This window comes from Canis lupus, chromosome 7 (genome assembly GCF_003254725.2).
Source record: "Canis lupus dingo isolate Sandy chromosome 7, ASM325472v2, whole genome shotgun sequence".
Lineage (NCBI taxonomy): Eukaryota > Metazoa > Chordata > Mammalia > Carnivora > Canidae > Canis > Canis lupus.
This window is the reverse complement of record NC_064249.1, coordinates 62,806,158-62,823,523: the sequence shown is the minus strand read 5'-3', so window position 1 is coordinate 62,823,523 and position 17,366 is coordinate 62,806,158. Positions and strand designations below refer to the sequence as shown.

Genomic DNA, 17,366 nt, shown 5'->3' with positions numbered 1-17,366 from the left:
TAGTATCTATATGGATTTGAGTGTGTACACATAGGTGTGTGTATTGTATGCATATGTTTGTGTGTGAGAGTTGATAACTATTGAAACTGGGGGAGATGTCGGTAAGAAGTTCATTATATTATTTTCTCTGCTTGTGTTATTTTGAATTTTCTTTTTAAATTTTTATTATTATTTATTTTTAAAGATTTTATTTATTTATTCATGAGAGACACAGAGAGAGAGAGAGAGAGAGAGAGGCAGAGACACAGGCAGAGGGAGAAGCAGGCTCCATGCAAATCCCGATGTGGGACTTAATCCCGGGTCCCCAGGATCACCCTGGGCCGAAGGCAAACCGCTGAGTCACCCAGGCTGCCCTATTTTGAATTTTCTATTATGAAAAGTGCATAATAGAAAATGTAATAGAAAAAAAATTATGTATTCTAGTTTTGTCCACTGAAAGAACAGAAACTAAAAATGAACCTAGAACAAAGAGCAACTCTAGTGCCTAACATCAGCATCTCTAAAAGCCTTTCAATCACTAAAGGAATCAGGACTTTAGGGAGAAATGGCTGATCCCAAGTCTGGGTAGGAAATGTACAAAAGGATGCTATCCTCCTATCGAAGGCAGCTATCAAAGATGATAGGGAGGTATTAAGAACACTATGAAGCCCATTTGAAGAGGTGGTCATCGGCCAAAGATGGGACAATTTGATCAGCAGTAAAGGTAATAAGGAAATTGTATATGTTTAAGTCCATGATTACATAATGATAATTAGGAAAAAGCTCATTGACTGTCTTTGTAGGATTCTAGGGAATGAGTTCCTTATTTTGAAAACTGGGAAAGAATGGGAAAGAAGCAAGCAGGGAATTCTGTCTGTTCTCCATGAGCTGTACTTCAGCATTCCCTGGTAGTTGATCACAGGAAGTTCCTCTTTACGGAAATCTTCTATCAACTCAATGAAGAAGCAATGATATAGTAGGATAGCATGATAGCACCATTTTGCAGCCCATGATGAAGTGAATGAAGTAGATCCTAATGGTGCTAGGTGGATGTCATTGGTGGTTGCTAACAGCACCAAGAAAGACCACCAGATATCCTGGCCCATTTAATGGAGGTATACAGCACCACCCATTGCCAACAGAAGTCAAATTTGTATCCGACCAAGCCTCACGTGTAACTACCAACTTACAAGAAATTCACTTTAAATGACATGAGCAAAATCTAGACTGTAGGCAACTCTTTAGGCAAGATCCTTCTTTCTGCAACAACAAAAGCCATTAAGAAGGAAGAGGGAAAGATAGAAAAAGAATGTATAGACTTAGAAGAGACAAGCAATTCCAACATGTGGGCCTTATTTGGACCCCAATTCAAAGCAAAATGTAAGAAAAAAATTTTACAACATAGTTGGGGAAATGCGAGCACTGACTGAAAATTAGTAATATTAGGGGCTAATTGTTAATTTTCAGTTTTGTGTGTGTTTTTGAAAATGAATCCATTTTTCAGAGATATATGCTAAAATATTTTTAGGTGAAGTGACACGCAGGCACTCAGAAATGTTACCACATCACTCAGACATAGTTCTCTGATGCAATTTCTTTTTTTTTTTTTAAGATTTTATTTATTAATTCATAAGAGACACACACAGAGAGAAGCAGAGACATAGGCAGAAGGAGAAGCAGGCTCCCCTCAGGGAGGCTGATGTGGGACTCAATCCCTGAACTCCAGGGTCTCGCCCTGAGCTGAAAGCATAGCTTAACTGTTGAGCCATTCAGGTGTCCCTCTGATGCAATTTCTCTTCAGAGCAAACATCGTTATTATCAGAAATTTAAATTACTAGTTTCCAAAATACATACATACATGCATGCATACATACATAAAAGCGCTATGTGCCAAGTTTTTGCATTTGGGAGAGCTGAGGATGACTTACTCCATTTTTTCAGACTATCCTACATTTAACATTGTATCTGCTCCCAGAGCCAAAGTATCTGAATCAACACAGCTCTTCATGTAAACTTCACTACAAAAACAGCTTCACTCTTATCGGAAGAAAAGAAAGGAGTTAACAGGAAAAGCTTTCTCTCTCATTTGTCACCGTTAATACCACCTTCGAAATAGTTGGACCTCATAGGAACCCCACCAAAGTGAAAAGTGTTTTATGCCAGGGCTATTATCAGCATTAGATACATTATTGACTGTGATTCAGAGGCACACGAAATTAGAAAATTGTGAAGGAAGAAATTTATTAAATAACTAAAAATAGACTTGCTGTTTTAGGGCCCATATTTCTTTTTCTTTTTTTCTCTTTTTTTAATAAAGGGCCCATATTTCAAAGAATGGGGAGGATTCTTTGTTCTTCATTTACTATTAGTAGATGGAGCACAGATGATTCTGGGATGAAATAAATCACCCCCCCCCCCCAATTTACTCAGAACCTCTTCTCAGGGCAAACACAGAGTCTTAGAAATTAAAATGTGCTCATACACCAGGAAATGTATGGCTCATTCAAGCTTTCCCGCTGATCCTGCCTAGGGCCCGTGAGGCCCAGCGTCCTGTGTCCGGGGGTGCGGGGCAGCATGGATGTCCTCAGGAACGCCCAGAACCTGGTGAGTCTAGTCTGCCTTTCCTGCCCACATTCTTAGAGAAACATCAACAATGATCCATTAAGTCTCTATTCAGAACTGCAAACAACACCTAAGTTGCATATGATTGTCAAGTTTGCAAGTAAATTCAGGCATCACAGAAACTGTGAACAGAGCCCTGCAATCTTTAATATTTTTAAAAGTTAATCAAGGGCTCAGGAAATGCCTCAAATGCAAAGCAGGGGAACCGGTGCCATCTAATCACAGACCGCCACCGCAGCCAGGCAAAACTCCTCCCAAATGCCTCCAAGTTAGACAAGAGGGACCACCAGGAAGGGGAAGCATTTCTGCCTTCATGCCTGTTCAATTTTTGGCCTTGTTTCTGGGCCTTCCAACGAGCATATCAATTAGTAGCTCCAATTGTGAGGGTGTTTTTTTTTGTTTTTTGTTTTTTTGTTTTTTTTTTGTAATTCAAACACCTGTCCACTAGAAACTGGATGGAGGCCACTGAACAGTTGTCAGATGGTAACTGTAATGTTTATAGATCCAATCCATAGATCTGCCTCCATGTTGCATAAAGTGCCAAAAAGTTATATAGCCAGACATCTGGCAACTGGAAGAGTGTCTATCTCTTTAGCACTCCGCCTAGCCCTCAAACTTATATTTGTGCCTGCTATGCTGGCCCCGGGAAAGCAAGAGTCATTTTAAAATTGTTATCTCCCTCATTTCTGTCCACAGAGTTATAGCAGCGACTTCTGGCAACTTATTCTCTGCCAGTGTTACAGTCAAACCAAGAGAGCAAAGAGAGCTTCCAGAACCTTCGGCCTCTCACCCCCATATCTGTTTCTGTTAAGCTCTTCCTATTACTCAGTTGGGCCAAATACCATCAAATGGGCTCTCTACTTCTCTCAGGAGCCTAAGTCATTTTCAGAGAGTAATCTGAGTATTTGGAGAAGCATTCAGATTCTTTTAAACTTTGGGGGACCGAATAGTGCTTTGTAGGAAATGTACTATAAAGAGTCCTGACAAGCCCACAGAAGTTAATGTACTTTGCCACCTTCTACATTTTTACTAGGGAGGGACCTAGACAAAGGATGAATAGAGTAGATACATCCTGTCCATGTGTTTTCAATGATAATTGATAGCCTGGAATCTGGTGGAGGGATGGTGGGGCTGTAAAAAAGTGGAACATATATTAATTACTGATGGAATTCTATAGCTTCCCACAAAGGCACCTCTATTTTATTTTTATTCATTTAGGAAGCATTTAGAGGCTGCATTAGTTCATGTGTTCCTGAAAATTCTGTGCTGAGTTATACACAGAAATATTAGACAACAGAGGTCTTTACGAGGGAAATTTTGCCTCTTGAGAGTTTTAGGGAGGAAACCCTAATGCAACATCACCTTTGCTGTGTTTCCGGGGCTTCACATACAGTCTTTCATTTCATGATGTTCCTTCGTAACCAAGAACAGATGGAAACAGCTCAGCCTCTGACCAGAGAGCCGGCACTCTCTGCAAGCCTGATTCCTCCTTTCGCATCTCTCCAGTTTCTTATGATCTCGACTTTACCCCCACTTCAGCTCTTCAGGAAGCATTTATGGTATCCACAGGCCACTGACCAGCCCTGCCAGGGGCAGTAAGGGTTAATAGTATTTTTATTACAGATGAGGACAGGAAGGATCTGGAGAGAATCCCCTCAGGTAACATGCAAGGGGAGAGGCCTGATGTTTTGGCTATTTGCCATTAAAGCTCATTAAAACGACTTCATGGCTATGTCTAATTCTGATGAATAATTAATGCTAAAACGTTGAGGGCTTCAGAATCTTAATAGTGACGGTGACAGAAGGCATGGGGACCAGACTCAATGGCTGTCCAGTCACTCCTGTTTTTGGCTCTCTTTAGCTCCTTGCCCTCGACTGTGTGGTCCAACCCCACTCTCTCGCGTGGCAGTCCATGACACACGCTCAGACGTGACTCCAATCATCGCTAAAATCATCAATGCGAGAGGGAGGAAGTGCTACTGGACATTTTTTACCAGCTCATTTTACCAATCCCAGCTTCCACAATGACTCCAAAATAGAAGTAGAACTTAAACTCGAGCCATTGGATATCAAGCAAAAGATACCTCGGTGAGTCAGTCTTTATCAACAGAATCAAAATCGACATAATTTTGGTTGCAGTTATGTAATAATGAGAGTCTCAGTTTTTCTACCTCCAAATCAATCCTCTATCTCCAAAATCAGTAATTACTATGGCTTGCGGAAGCATTTTCTGAATGCTTATGATTCCAAGAGGCATCGGCACACATCATCAGCTTCCACAGCTCCACAGTTGGTGGCAGTGACATCTCATTCCGCTGAGAGCGGGGTTGCAAAGATGAGCTCACCCTACAACTCTTATGTTCATGGGGAAGATACCGTGTTGAGGAGGCCGAGCCCTTACTCCCTCCTCTTTGCCTGCCATCCCCCACTTTCTACAATGCCCTGAGCTGGAAAAACGGTGGGCTTTTACTTTGACTTTTCCTACGTTCTGTTTTCTTACTACTGTAGAGCCACAGAGTAGGCTCACCTGACACTGGGAGATAAGGGAATTTAGAAAATCTGCTCTCAAGACAACAGCCTGACTTGTGAGGCTTTCCTCTGACTTACTTTGAATTTCAAAAGCAAAATACTGCCTATACTTTTACCTTTACATTCCTCCAGTAAATGTTACAATCTACCCCCCAAAAGATGGTTGTCTGATGGACAGGAATCCTGCGTTTGGAAAGGTAAAGAGGAAAGCAATAGTATTTAAAAACCAATTAACCCTCTTACACACGTATTGGTATAAGACGGGCTCGCATGCCCTTCCATTAAAAAATGCACAGTGTAGCATTGGGATTTGGTGTTGAGACGCATTGGAAAATGATCATTAATTTCTTTTTTAGGGAGTCTTTTGATGACCTATATCTGGCATTCTATATGAGAAGCAGAAAGGTCAGGGGACATTACAAGGTGGGAATACAAGAGGCATTTTACGATTTTGTAGACATAGAAAAACTAACATCTTTTTCAGCAACCAGTGCATGCATACACGTGTACACACACACACATACACAAACACATACACACACACACACACACACACACACACACACACACTGGCCCCAGGAAACAGTAAAACCTAATTATGATACCCATCCCTATTTTAAAGTAAGTGCCATTGAGCAAAAAATTATTCTTTAAAAAAAAAGAGAGATTTTATTTATTTACTTGAGAGACAGAGAGAGAACACATGAGCTGGTGGAGGAGCAGAGGGAGAGGGACAAGCAGGCTCCACACTGAGCCAATAGCCAGATGTGGGGCTTGATTCCACAACCCTGAGCTCATGACCTGAACCGAAATCAGGAGTCGACACTTAGCTGACTGAACCACCCAGGCACCCTGAGCAAGAAATTATTCTAGAGAAACAATGAGGCAAAAAAAAAAAAAAAAAGACTTTCAAGATTTAGGAAGATTTTTCAGATGTCATCTTTTTGATAGCCTCTGAAACTTTACTTTGCTACTTAAAATTCTTACAGTGTTTTTATTTCAATATTGCATGAAAAAGTTTTCATCCAAAACTTTATACATATCACAGATATACATATATATAATCAAATCACATATATCATATATACATATTATATTGTGTTATATAATAAATATCATATATGTGTATAATTTATGTATGTATGTATGTATATATATATACTTGTGCTCCTTTACTCAAAGAGTAAACTTAAACTTCACATTTAAGTTAATTAAGCAAAACCTGGTCAGTTGATGTCTGTTAGGCTAGGAAAACCTGATGACACTTCTGCCAACAAGCAGGAAGACCATCATTTATTTCAAAATAAACATTACCTAGCTAATGCTTTCCTCCAGTGAATACAAAGTGACAGTGGTGTCTGTCTGTCTGTTTCTGTGCAGGAACAGACAGGAGCAGGAGGAGAAGGTGGGAATCCCTTCATTTAGACTCATGAATCTATCTAGATAAATATATAATAGGGAGGATGGGAGGCTTCTGACAAACAATTCTACAAGGGGTTTAATATCCAGCAATACTAAAACCCCCAAGTGGTTGAATCTTGCACATGTTTTACCAAGTTTATTAGGTCCTAAGTCCTTCTTTGGCTCAGGTGTAGACCTTCTGAAAGACGTGTGCAAAGTCACAGGCATGAGCTTTGCTTGAAGGTAGAGTAGGCACCTTCCATGAGATACTTGGATTGTGAAACCACCTCAGAAGGATTAAGAACACTTCTTAAGGATAAAGATTGGGATATATTAGAAAGATAATAGAGGTCACTGACAACTGTTGACTAATCACTGTGTCTCAGCACCCTGCAGAGTCCAGAGCCCCCACAGTCCAGGCTGTCTGTATCCCAGGGATCTGCAAGACTATCTTGAGAAATGGGCAGAAAGCATTGAACTTTTATTTATATTTGTTTTTATCATGACAAAGAGAAAACTTAGCACGACTGGTATTTAATATACGGATTTACACCAACACCCTCTTTCTCTCTGTATGTTAGTTTAAGGGGTTCTGAAGGAGGATGAGATTCCACAACATGCAGGGATTCTTGGCAGTAGCCCCATCATTTTCTAGTTTATTGTGACTTATAACTTCCATGAACCAAGTGGATTTACAGGCTGCATTCTTTAATGAGTAGACATTTTATACATTGTCAGGACATAAATGTGACTGAAATGTTTGGGATCACACAGAGAGAGGTTCTCACATTATCTCCTGGAAAGGTGTCGTAAGAGTTACTCAGCTTAACAATGAATTACACATTTTTAAACAAAGATATATATGTCAAATTTGCTAGTTTTTTTTCTGTGATAAAATGTGGTTGTCAATAATATGCTATCTAGATTTTATTTTTTATTTTCAAATCAGCACACTCTATCGGCACCTTGCAGATAAATGTGACCAAACAATGAGAGAAAATAGGTGTTTTGCAAAAAAAAATCTCTGGTATGGAAAGAGTGTTTTTAAAAAGGATTTTAGAAGCGTTTCACCATTACAATTTTTGTTTTGCTAAAAATGTTATCTGTTACTGACCAAAGTTTTTCAGTCTAGAAACAAACCCAGAAACAAAATATTCTTATCCATTTATATATATTTTTAAAGACTTTATTTATTTATTCATGAGAGACAGAGAGAGAGAGAGGGGCAGAGACACAGGCAGAGAGAGAAGCAGGCTCCATGCAGTGAGCCCGACGTGGGACTTGATCCCGGTCTCCAGGATCATGCCCTGGGCCGAAGGCGGTGCCAAACCACTAAGCCACCGGGGCTGCCCTTCTTATCCATTTATAAATCTTTCAAATGAAAAGATTCATAGTTTTTTAACCTGTTCAGTAAAACATGATGATTTCTGATTATTTTCAAAAATAACTGACTGAAACCAGAGAAGATAGACATTTCCTAACTGAATTTCAATAAGCTTTTCCATAATTGATGTACAGTTTGCAAATTTTAATACATACTAGCCAGAAATTTATATCTTTCATTTGGACATCTATATCTTAGTGAAATATATATAAAGCTGTGATGGTCACTAGAACAAAGTAGAAACAGACCTGCAAATTACTTACAACACTGTGTGAAAGCAAGATTTTTAGAAAAATGAAGCATTTTAATCACATTGCTCTCATAAAAATATTAGTTCAATGTAATAATATAAAATGTTTTTTTAGTAATAAATTTCTCTGAGTGCAAAAGTGTGTTCTGTATTCCTAATGAAACAGAATGAAAGCGTTTTTAAATATTATTTATTTCAGTCATTTAAGATTTCCATTTTTTTGTGTATGCTTAAAATGTGTATAATAGTTTAGTGGCAAAAAAAAATAGTTTAGTGGCATGCAATTTAATCAACAAATGTAGAAACATTTTATATATATATTAAGATAGGCAGGCTCCAATGTGTTTACTGATGAGGAACAATATCAAAGAGATTGGGACTGATGCTGTAAGCCCTTGACATATATTTGCCTAATTAATCCTTGTATCGATTCTGTGAGAGAGGTATTATTATTATTCCAACTTTACACATGAGGAAAGGGGACCAGAAATCTTCAGCAGCTCAGCAGCTTGCCCGTAGTCACAGTTTGTGGATGGTTGATTAGAAATTTCTAAGTCCTAGCATCTGACGTCAGTACCCATGTTCTAACTACTCTCCTTAGAGCAACATCTCAGTAGGTGACATGCTTAAGACCACAAAAAGATTCAAAGTCAAGTCAGGTGGCTGTTGACGACAGTTCCAACTCTTAGGGGTCGAGTTTTACTCAAGTGCCCATCTCTTCACACCTTATTCTAATTGTCTATCAATGTTGATTTCAGGTTAAGGTTGAGGTTTTGGGTTGGAAGGTAGGCTAATTATTTTTGCTGTTACCCTCTCCTATGGGAACACCTCGAGTCTGGAACACAAGGCACTAACCAAAGTACCTCATGTCAGCCACTGGCAGCATGTCATCATCGCAAGCAGAGAACTTCAAAGAAAATAGTTACTTCATTACTGCCCGTATGAACTCAAGTCCCCCCAGATGACAGCAATATGACACCTACAGATGTTATAGCCAACTACAGAATTGATTGTGGAGGGGAGCAGCTGATGGGACCTTTGCTCTATCAAAAACATTTCTGCAACCTTTCATACAGTCAATTTATGTACGATGTATAGGAACTTCTGAAACGTGGGTTACTCTGTGATGGGCAGTGATGACGGCGACGGGGCCATTATTGTTCATCATGTCAACGAGTGCTCTTTAACAAGGAGATTACTGACAGGATGGAGCGTAATGACAATGAGGAAAATGTTTAAATGTTACTATCTATCATGTCAGCTCACTGTCCACCGCCTGGCGAAAGTCGGCTTGTTACAGAGCCCTCATAGGCTAGCAAGCTGAGGCCACATATCTCAATGAAATAACCCCGTCATTTTTATTTTATTCTTATTTTCAAAATATACCCAAAGGCTGCAAGCACTCTAATGTGTCAAGGTCTCAGGCAGCAGTGAATTTCCGTGGCAGTTATAAGCCTCTGAAACTGGGTCTTATAATGGAAAAACTGACAGATCCTTAACTATAGCAGCACTAACAGGAGTCACTATGATAAAAGCTAGCTGAAAAAAACCCCACAATTTGGCCCAATTATGAGGGGCTGCTACAATCTCCAATAAGCCTGATGTTCATTCTGACCTAATAATTTGTGCACTCCAGACCGAAGGTATTGACAGTTTCTAAATGAGTTCCTTCCACCCTGAATGTAGGCTGTGTGGTGAATCCAGGTGCTTGGTTTTGACAGTCAGTCCCTATGCCTGGGAGACTAAGTCAGCGGGTATGCACTAAAAGTTGTCAGAGAAGGAAAAAAGAATAAGTAGGGGATCATGGGTAAAAAGTGAATGCTTCAAGGGCATGGCCAATGGACAGTCATAGTCGGCGGGCATAAGAAGGCAGTCAAGTGGTGTGATTCAGTGTAATGGAAGCCAGAGTATGCAATCAACAACCAGACGTTTATACAGCCTGTGGTCAGGCATGGTGCCAGGTTCCAGGGGAATGACATAATTACTTCCTTTAAGGAACTGATAATTCAGTGAGAGATAAAAATGTCAGGAAATAAATACAAATTTTGCATGTGTCGCTTTCCAATGGGCCAAGGTAGGGTGGGGGGTGCTGAATACCTTGACTTCCCCATATCATCCAGCTGGCCATCCATCTGTCCACCCACCCATCTATCCGCGCATTCATTTGACATTGGCTGATGAAATTATGTATTGAGTCCTGCTTCTTTCCAGAACTTAATATCTTCTCCTTCAAATCAGTTTGTCTCCCCCCTGCTTTCCTATTCTTATTTGAAGTATTGGTATTCTCCCATTTGCTCCTCATTTCGGCCACCTTTACATGCTGAGTCTTCCTTCCCAGTCCTGGTTGCTTCTATTCCCTCCTTCCCATTCCCATAGTTACCACCCCCAACCAGGCTCTCAGGTGATAAGTTCCTTGTGCATACATGTTGCTCAGTGTTTGGCTTGGGGTTGAAATAGCTCACACACTGACCATTAGTGATCTGGTCTTCCATGCTTCCTGTCACTCTTTATTATGTCATCCCAGTTCATTTGTCTGTGTTCTCCTTTTGATGGTTTAACAATTAGTTCCATGTTTTTAGAAACCTTGTCTTGTCCACTACCGACAAATGAACTCCATGCCTAGATGGATTGTATGCTTTTTTACTCATGCCAGTAAATATTGAATGAATGAGTATTTCCTCCAAATTCAGCCCAGCCTCATCTCCTACATGAAACTTTCTATGACCTCCCCTTCACAGGTCTGAATATCTCACGCACATTTCCTGTGTGTTCCAAGAACACCTATAACATAACTCTACAAAACACTCACAAAAGCACATTCTAAACATGATTTACTTGTCAATCTGCCACAGTTGTCCTAAGAACCTGAGGGTGGGGATGTCCTTTCCCATTCAACTTTGTATCCCAAATGCCTCTCACAGACTGAAGTACATACTTGTTGAATGACTAGCTAAATAAGCAAATAAACAAATGGGTTAAAGGAATAACCATGAGCTGCCATCATATGTACAAACCTTGGCTAACAGGATAGTCAAAGAGTGAGAAAATGTCATCACTTAAGATAAAAGAATTTTCAATCAATTTGGCTGTCACAACTGTGAAACCACTTTGAATATAGACTTGATATTTTCAACAGAAGAAACACATATGTCTGGACTGACACCTTTTTTGACTTAGGCCAGGAATAAGCCTGAGACTCAGAGTATAAGAAATTCTCTGCATCACTGTAATCATAGGCCTTTCAACCAAGCTTGTATATGAACCATTCCTAGACCTCAGACTCAAGGGTGCCAGTGGAAAGCATAACACAAGGAAGGAAGAAGGGATCTGTGCAAGCACGTGGCACCTATCTTGAGAACAGTGTAGTTGACTAAAATGACACAGACTTGAGTGGATGCTCACAGTTTACTAGATTGGTATTTCTGGCTCTTGTGTCCTACATGGCTCATGGAATAGGCCATTGATTTGGTTAGACCAGACTCAGTAACCAGAGGCATAATCTTCCAAGACAAGATCTCAAGGACTTGCATATTATTTGTACTTAGGTGAAAGCTACCCTTCCTCTTATCCTCTTTTCTTTCTTTCTTTCTTTCTTTCTTTCTTTCTTTCTTTCTTTCTTTCTTTCTTTCTTCTTTCTTTCTTTCTTCTTCTTCTTCTTCTTCTTTTCTTTCTCTTTCTTTCTTTCTTTCTTTCTTTCTTTCTTTCTTTCTTTCTTCTTTTTTCTTTCTTATCTCCCTTCCTTTCTCTCAATCTTTTTCTTGTGATACTCCATTATTGAATACCTAATACACTTTGTGATCAGAACTTAGTCTTTAAAGAAAACAGTATGAGTGTTTGTTCCCAAGAAATGTATGATCCAGTTGGAGAACTAATTAAGTACACACATAATAATAAGTCAACTATGTGCCATTAGAGTGATTCTGAAGAGCTATCATTTGATTCACAGATATTTTGTGAGCATGCACCTGAAGAAGCTATATCATGGGCATTGAGAATATAATAATAAATAAGGCATAATCCCTGATCACCATATTAATTTCCAACCCATCGAGGAAGATTGGCATATAAATATATAATTATAAAATTATCAGCATTAAGACAAATACTCTAGAAGGACAGATGAGTAGCATGTTACTCAATTGGGAATTCACAAATTGCTTCCTGAAGGGACGACTCCTGAGTAGAGCCATTGTTGTTTCCTTCATTTGTTTGTTTTAAAGTTATTATTTTAATTCCAATTTGTTAACACACAGTGTTATATTAGTTTCAGGTGTACAATATAGTGACTCAACAATTCCATACGATACCTAGGGTTCATCACAAGTGCACTCCTGAATTCCCATCACCTATTTAACCCATCTCCCACCCACCTCCCTCTGATAATCATCAGCTTGCTCTTTACAGTCAAACGTCTGTCTCTTGGTTTGTCTCTGTCTCTTTTTCCCTTTGCTCATTTATTTCTTAAATTCCACACATGTGTGGAATCATATGGTATTTGTTTTTTTTCTGAGTGGCTTATTTTGCTTAACATTATACTCTCTAGCTCCATCCATGTCATTGCAAATGACAAAATTTCTTTCTTTCTTATGGCTGAGTCCATAAGAAACTCCATTATATATACTATATCTTCTTTATTGATCAAAGAACAGTTGGACTACTTTCATAATTTGACTATTATGAATAATGCTGCTATAAACATAGGGGTGCATTTGAGGAACCTCCATACTGCTTTCCACAGTGGCTGCACCAGTTTGCATTCTCACCAACAGTGCATAGGGTTCTTTTTTCTCCACATCCTCACCAACACCTGTTGTTTCTTGTATGATTGATTTTAGCCATTCTGATAGGTGTGAGGTGATATCTCATTGTGGTTTTGATGTGCATCTCCCTGATGATGGGTGATGTTGTATATCTTTTCATATGTCTGTTGGCCATCCGGATGTCTTCTTTAGAAACAGCTCTGTTCATGTCTTCTACCCATTTTTAAATCAGGTTATTCGTTTTGGGGTGTTGAGTTTCATAAGTTCTTTATATATTTTTGGTACTAACCCTTTAATAAGTGGAACCATTTTTGATGTAACTCAGCTATCATGAGCACTTAATATGTGTGCCAAACATTGTTTTAGACACTATCTATATATTAGCTCATTTAATCCTCACAGCTATCCTTTAAGGTAGGTACTATTATTACTTCCATTTTATTAATTATAAAACTGAGGTACTAAGGTGTTAAATAACTTGTTCATGGTTACACAGCTTATTAAGTTTTGGAATTCAGATTCAAGCCCAGACAATTTGTTTACTGAGTCTGGTGATTGTGATACACAGCCAATAGCATTCAAAAACACCTCAAATAAAAACAGGAGGCAAACAATCTGGCAAATTTTTTTCATCACACAGTCATGCTTATGCTATAAAAATTTTTCAGATTGCCTTTAAAGAGTTAAACATTCCAATAGAAAAATAGAAAAAACATTAAAGGAAATTTCAAAAGAAGAGATACAAACAATTATCAAATATATGGACATGCTTGCTCTCACTAAAAAGAAACACAAAATAAAACAAGATCTCTACTTTACCCATGAAATTGGGAAGGATCATAAAATTATTGGTACAGATTTACTGAAAAAAAAAGTTGACGCATCAAAAGCCTTAAAGTGTATATCTCTTGGTTCAGCAAACACACTTTCAGGAATTTGTATAAAGGACGTTAAAATTCATGTTCAAACAATTTTATCAATAAGGCTATTCATCACAGTAAAGTTTATAACTATGTAAAATTGGGGATAATGTACAATCCAACAATGGGGGATCAATTAAATAAATTGTAGTACTGCCACACAATAGACTTCTATGTAGCCACCACAATGTAATCCTGAAACATAATATTAAATGACATAGGAAGTTATTCATGATTTATGATTAAGTAAAAACAATCAAGTTATAAAGTAATAGGTAGAGCATGTTCCCACTTTTATAAAAGCTACATTTAATTATAGAAAAATGTCAGTATTGCTCATCTCTGGGTAATAATAAAATAGAAGATTTTTATGTTCTTCATTTCATTTATCTAAATTTCATAATTAAAATGTATTGTCTTTGTAATAAGAGGAAATGAGGAAAATTTTTTTTGAGGTGAGTTACGTGATGAGATTAGGGAAGATACCTAGGCAGAGGAAGTAGTACAAACAGTATAGCTTCAGGTGTGTGGTGGGAAAGGGGAATAAATGCATTTTTTTTTTTTTTTGAGAACAAGTAAGAGAGATAGCAATGGCTCTGTGTGGCATGCTAAGGAACATGGCTTACATCTGAAGATGAGACACTGGTAGGTGTTGAGCAGAAAAGTGGAGGGAGATGGCCAGAGCTCCATTCCAGGACAAGTGTTCTGCAGGCAGATGGTGAAGGAAAGCTTGATGGGAGCTCAGGGTTATGGCTTTGCCACAGTAAGGAAGGGATAGCAGAGGTTTGACCAGGATCAACAATAGTAACAGAGCAGAAGCAATGCATTTGGAGAAACAAAATGTTTAGGAGATCATTTAGGTAGGTTTGGAGATGAATTCAAGACTGTGAATGACTAGGGAACGACAGAAAGGAAAACCCAATCAATGCTTAGATTTTCATTCTAGATACATTGAACTTGAGATTCATCTGACACACCAGATGGTTGAATGAACAATCCAGACCAAGAAGAGATACTTCCAACATGGGTGACCATGAAGAGTTTCATCTAGGATATGAAGAAAGGTAGACAGGAAAGAAAAACAGGATGACTAGAATTATTAGAGGTCTAGATGCTACATGCAAGTGAAGACAGAGATAAGCACAGGATCTGAGAGTTCCAATTGGCTAAAGACAGCTTGTGAAGGAGAGTCACAAAGATAAATCTGGAAAATCTAGAGTCAGATAAAAAAACTCTTAATGCTGGGGCTTTTAGGTTGTTTTTGTGGAGTTTTCTCAGTGTGTGTGTGTGTGTGTGTGTGTGTGTGTGTGTGTGTATGTAATGCTACAGAAAACAAAGCCCTTTTGAGGCTTCTTGGGCTGCAGAAGATTCACATTAGAAGTAGTGGTAATTACACTGGCGATGGTGTTCAACAAAATAAAAACACTTATACCCACCATTTTAAAAACACTTCCTCTTTTAATACCTTGTACCCTTACTGTGAGCCAGGCATTGGTCTCATTTATTATGTAGAATAATTCTCTGAGGAAGACATTATCACCCTCATTTGTAGATGAGGAAACTGAGGTGTGGACAGGTTAACAAATCTGCCCAGTTACACAGCTAGCAAGTGGCAGAGTCTGGTTTCAAACTCAGGTCAGTTAGACACCTAAGTTCACAGAAGTGACTGATAGCAATGAGGAAATTGAAGAAGGCCTCTCTGAGACATAAAATTTGAGCTGGAGAGCAGACCAGTGTAGTGGGAGCAGAAAGGACATGGAGGAAATAGGGTATGAAAGGAGGCCATGGAGGAAGGCAGGGCTGGATGTTGTGGGACATTCAACTGGTATCAAATTTGGATTTGACTTGGAGGGCAACAAGAATGCAGCAGCAGGTCTTGGATGTGTGACATGTATGGGTGATGTGGTCTGATTTATGGTTTTAAAAGATTACTATGAGGACTTTGCCAGACAAATGGGGGTGGTGTGCAAGAAGGGAACTGTATGAAAAAGAATAGCACATGGGGAAACACAACACTGAAGATAACTCTGTATGGGTAGAATCAAAGTTTCAAGTAAAAGAAGATGACAATGAGACTGATGATCAGGATTTCCCAAGATCTTAGCTAAGAGTTTTGTACTTTACTCAATGAAGAGAACTGAACTATTTTCAGTGGAGCTATGACATGATCAGATTTGCATTCTAGAATCTTCCTTCAGCAGCTATAGAGACAATAGCGGGGCCAACTGGAGACTGGGAGACCAATAAGCCAGACAGGAAGTGATGAGATCCTGAGAAGGCAGGTCCAGAGGGGAGAGAGTATTTCAGAGAGATTAGGATAGGAGAACCCTCAGGTTGTCGACAGTATATATAAAGAGGAAATTTCTCTGAGTCATAGAAGCTGTAGGCTACACATTCTAAATGCTTTACTAGAAAGGAAAGTATATGGAATGGAGGCTAGAAGAATGTGGAGTCCAGGAAAGATGTTTTTCAGAGAAGCAGAAATGGTTAAGCGTGATTTTGTGCTTTGAGGTCAGAGCTAGAATAGAGGAAAGGGCTGAATATTCTGGAGAGCAGTGATTGAAGAGTGTAGTCCTCTAGGAGGGGAGAATGGGTGTCTTGACATAGCCTAAGAGCCAGGCATGCTGTCCTCTCTAATCTGTTTCATGAGCAGCTTCTTCTAGGCATGAATCTTTGGTCAGCTGGCACCAATTCTGCATTTTGATGTTTTAACTTCACTGACTGATACTAACTTTAGTTTCTCCCTCTGTCTCTGTCTCTGTCTCTCCTCCTTATGCAACTTCCTCCCATCCTAGTCAGCTGTAACCCACCAGGATTACCTCAAACATGGTATTTCTCCTTTCAACACCTGTGGGTGGGAGTGTCTCCAGCTGGTTTTCAGAGATGTGGCTGAAATGTGCCATTATCTCTAATCCTTACTTCCTGTGGGGTAAATACTCTTCTCTCTGCTTTTCAGATGAAGAAACTGAGGCTCAGAAAATCTTACTAATTTACCCAAGTTCATGCAATCAGTGGGGTAATTAAGTTAGGATTAAAGCTCTAGAATGTATGACTCAAAACCCACTTACCATGTGATGGAGATCATGGTTCAGTGGATTGGGGGATTGCAGTTGGAGGCTAGGAAGCCCATGGAGAGGTTTTGTGGAAACCAGACCTAAGTAGATAAAGGAGTAGTAAGTAGCAGTGGAGTAGGGAGATGAGGATGGAGCTGCATTGGCAAGCACCCTTTAGGTGAAGTGTACCAGACTTCATCCTGGAGACTTGTAGGGAAACTGCTTGATGACTGTGTCCAAAAATGGTATTATCTGTGCCCCAGATCTTGGTTTCTAAGTAACAATCCAACCTTGGCTGATGCCAAAGCTGGGGCAGAGAAAGTACAAGGTGAACCTGGGATGTCTTATTGCTCCAGAAAGTAGTGAAGTGCTTGAAGATTAATGAGATCATGTCAGAAGGACACAGGATGCCACAAGAACTAGCTAGGAGGGATCTTCAGTGGCCGAATTGGAAACAGTTTGAGCAAC

The 17,366-nt window shown here is 39.3% G+C and overlaps 1 long non-coding RNA gene across 4 annotated transcripts in view; it reads right to left on the bottom strand.

The window, feature by feature from the left end:
* Positions 1 to 17,366, bottom strand: part of LOC112647944 (uncharacterized) — an 86,777-nt gene that overhangs the window by 64,470 nt on the left and 4,941 nt on the right. For all 4 annotated transcript variants that reach the window (XR_007412103.1, XR_007412102.1, XR_004817516.2 and 1 more), the window contains exon 3: positions 16,914 to 16,999. This is a non-coding gene — a long non-coding RNA (uncharacterized LOC112647944). The remainder of the gene's footprint in view (positions 1 to 16,913; positions 17,000 to 17,366) is intronic.